Source organism: Canis lupus, chromosome X (genome assembly GCF_048164855.1).
Source record: "Canis lupus baileyi chromosome X, mCanLup2.hap1, whole genome shotgun sequence".
Taxonomy (NCBI): Eukaryota; Metazoa; Chordata; class Mammalia; order Carnivora; family Canidae; genus Canis; species Canis lupus.
This window is the reverse complement of record NC_132876.1, coordinates 52,749,000-52,752,396: the sequence shown is the minus strand read 5'-3', so window position 1 is coordinate 52,752,396 and position 3,397 is coordinate 52,749,000. Positions and strand designations below refer to the sequence as shown.

General features: G+C 40.9%; 1 non-coding gene across 1 annotated transcript; it reads right to left on the bottom strand.

Moving 5' to 3' along the window:
* Positions 1-2,213: 2,213 nt before the first annotated feature.
* Positions 2,214-2,320, bottom strand: LOC140628989 (U6 spliceosomal RNA). Its single transcript, XR_012026878.1, has one exon. It is a non-coding gene; the product is annotated as a U6 spliceosomal RNA (small nuclear RNA).
* Between the last annotated feature and the right edge of the window lie 1,077 nt (positions 2,321-3,397).

Below are 3,397 nucleotides of genomic sequence, written 5' to 3'. Positions count from 1 at the left end.
CCTTGCTCAGTCCCAGGTACAAGGTGACACCAGGAGGAACAACAACAGTGGTGGCAGCCACCCTCCCAGCCCTGGAGTCAGTTCCCACACTAACTACTGCAGTTCCCTGTCTGCAGGGGCCTGGATGCTCCGGGGGTGGGGTCCGCTGATCTGCACAGCTCGGGGCTCCCGGTGGTGATAGGAGTGTCCTTGCTCTCCTGTGTCTTCCCGGCCTCTGCCTGTCTCGGGGGGAGCGCTGATCCTGGGCTCTGTACCTCGGCGCCCTGGGCTCCAGGGCCTGCATTGCTGGAATCTCGCTCCCAGGGCAGCGCAGCCCCCTCCACTCAGAGCCACTGCCTGAGCCACCGCCCACACTGCTCCCCGGGCCCTTCCAGAGGCGCGCTGCTGCCCTTTAGGGAGCTCGGCCCACAGAGTATGGTGCGCTCTCCCCTGGGGCACAGTTCCTTTGTTAGTGCCCCTGGGAGCCTGAGGGCATCTGTCCCTCCTGGGATCATGCCTGAGTTCCCTGCGAGTGCCTTTCCATCCAGGAAGATTGGTAAAGTTCCTGCTTCTCCAGGACTGGGCTTTCCTGTCCTGGAAGTACTTGCCACCTGGCCTTAGCCCGGCTCCTCTCGGCTTGGGGAGGGGGAGGGAGAGGGGGGCTCCCCCTTGGATGCTCTTTTATTTCTTTATTTTTTCCATCTTCCTACCTTGATAGAAGTGTGAGCTCTTCTCACTGTAGCATTCCAGCTGTTCTCTCTTTAAGTCTCAGGCTGAATTCATAGGTTTTCAGGATGATTTGAAAGTTATCTAGGTAAGTTGGTGGGGACAGGTGACTTGGGGACCCTACTCTTCTGCCATCTTGCACCTTTCTTTGCTGCTGCAACATATTTAATACTATCTCTAGTTATTTGTTAAATTCTTTACCAATAACAAGGGAAATATCACCAAACAGAATATCTAGTTTCATAGATCTATGGACATTTCATTCTCTATGTTCTCCATCAACAAAAAGTAAGATACTGGATTTCAAGGTTTTACATAAGTCTTCTACTTCCTTACAGTCTTTGATAAGGCCTTGCACTTAGTATGATTCTTTGTCAATAAAATACACATGCTTAAGAGAGCTTAGCAGATTCTAGATATATTAGGAATTTATTAACCAACATTTCCTCTAATGTACTAACTGCCATCACGTTATCCTCTTATATCCCCCAGATTCAACTGTGCTTTTGGAAATCCTTAGCATCATTTTATCATGATGCTGAACTTTTCAGAGAACATTTTGGAGTTATCTGGGTAGAGACTGAAGGTTATTGAATTGGATCTTTTCACAAATGCTTTTATATGAGGGCAGACAGTGAGTAGTTGTTTCTGATCATTAGTTATGAACTTTCATAAGCCATGTTAACTAGGCTACAAAAATGCCAGTACTCATTTGACATCAGTCTGGTTTTAGCACCCAGGCCTCCTATTAGACATTGTAGCAGGGGATTCAAGTAGATATCATTGATAATAGGTTCATGGAGCAATTTGCAAAATTTGTCCTCAGTCTATATACTTGTATATCGAACAAATTTGATTAATTATATTAAGATAGGCATTGCCTATATAACTGGAACTTTGAGCTTATTGGGTTTCTGTTCTTTCAAAATACAAGCAAAAGCTATCAAAGTTGTATCTTAGTATTATGAATCAAGGTTCTTGATATGTTCCTTAAGAGAGGAAAAGACATGTGGGACAATGTCATCTTCACATCAGGTGACCAGAAACATCATCATTTTTATTATTCTTTGCTACTGTTTGTGTGAGAAATGGAACCTCAATCATAGTGTTCCCATAGATCTTGCTGTGTGCTCTGAGCCTTTAAGTTCTGCTGCCACTTTTTGTTAGTTTGTTTCAAGTTTTTATTTAAATCCCAGTTAACATATAGTGTAATATTTGTTGTCCTGATGTCACTTAAGCTTCAATAACCAAATATATTTTATCATCACAGACTTTGGACTAGAATTTTATTCATTCTATAAGGAACTTCATGAAAGTTACTATTTTACTTCAATTGTGATCACAAAAAGAGCAGGACTTGTATCTTAATGTACTGTTAATACAAGGGCATTCTTCATCAGATTCTGTATCCTAGTCACTAATGCCTTATTATCTTGAAAATAAGTTGCTTCATAGACTACTGGGAAAAGAAATTGCCTTTCAGATTCTTTTTTTTTTTTTAATTGCACAAAAATATGGAACGCTTCACGAATTTGCGTGTCATCCTTGCGCAGGGGCCATGCTAATCTTCTCTGTATCGTTCCAATTTTAGTATATGTGCTGCCGAAGCGAGCACGCCTTTCAGATTCTTTGTCAATGTTTACTTTAATTAGCTTTAATAGTCCAGGAGTGCTTTAGTTAACCAGTAACTTTATATCACTATTAGGATTTTCTTTCCTCTTTCCCAAGATTACAACAGTCAAAATCTCAATGTTTTTATCTTCTTGCTTCTCTGTATAGATATCTTGGCAGATGTAACAATATTGACTCTTTCATATGCTCCGTGCTGTTGGGTTTTGCCACACTGACTACCAGATGAAAAATGAATCCTTACTACTGGTTCACTGTGATCTCTGCACACGCATATCAGCCATCATTGTGAGAAAGAACTAAGCTGGTAAGTTTCTGTGCCCAAAGTCTGCAAAAATAGTTCTTGGCTCCTTCATCAAACATTAGCACTGATGGCAAGCCATTATGCTGGTGTCTTGATGTTTGGATCCTTAGATGGCAAAGAGATCTTGATCTGTAGACCACCTGCAGCCCTGCTAATCTGGCTCTTTCTTGAATTTTCTGGCTTTCTGGACAGTTCCAGAAAAATCTCTGGCAAGGTTTATCACCCCTCACTCCAGAAACTTCTATACATAAACTCAACTACAGAAGCTAACCTCACATCTAAAGGAACTGGAGAAAGAACAGCAAATAAAACCTACACCAAGCAGAAGAAGAGAGTTAATTATTAACTCTTTTTTTTCCCTCTTCCTTAAAAAACAGCCACTTCAAAAGATTTTCTTTAATATCATAAAATATTTTCATGGACAAGTGAGCTAGCAAACACACATACACCAATGTGCCTTCTGACAAGATCCCCCCTGACCTCCCCCCCCCCACATCAAGGTGGACATGATATTGGAGAAATGAATACAGCAGATGATACAGAGAGAGAAAAATATCGATAAAAAGTATGGAATATAACATTGTGCTTGGTTATTTTCCTATGTCACAACAAAACAAAACTTTTCGGTGCAGTTAATTTTTCCTCTTTTCCATTTAAGTCTGGTGGAGAAAAAAATACTTTTTCTATAATAAAATATGTGGTTTTTTTTTTTACTTTTTTTAACATAACCTTTTTTTTCTTTTTTGCAGAAAATAATTT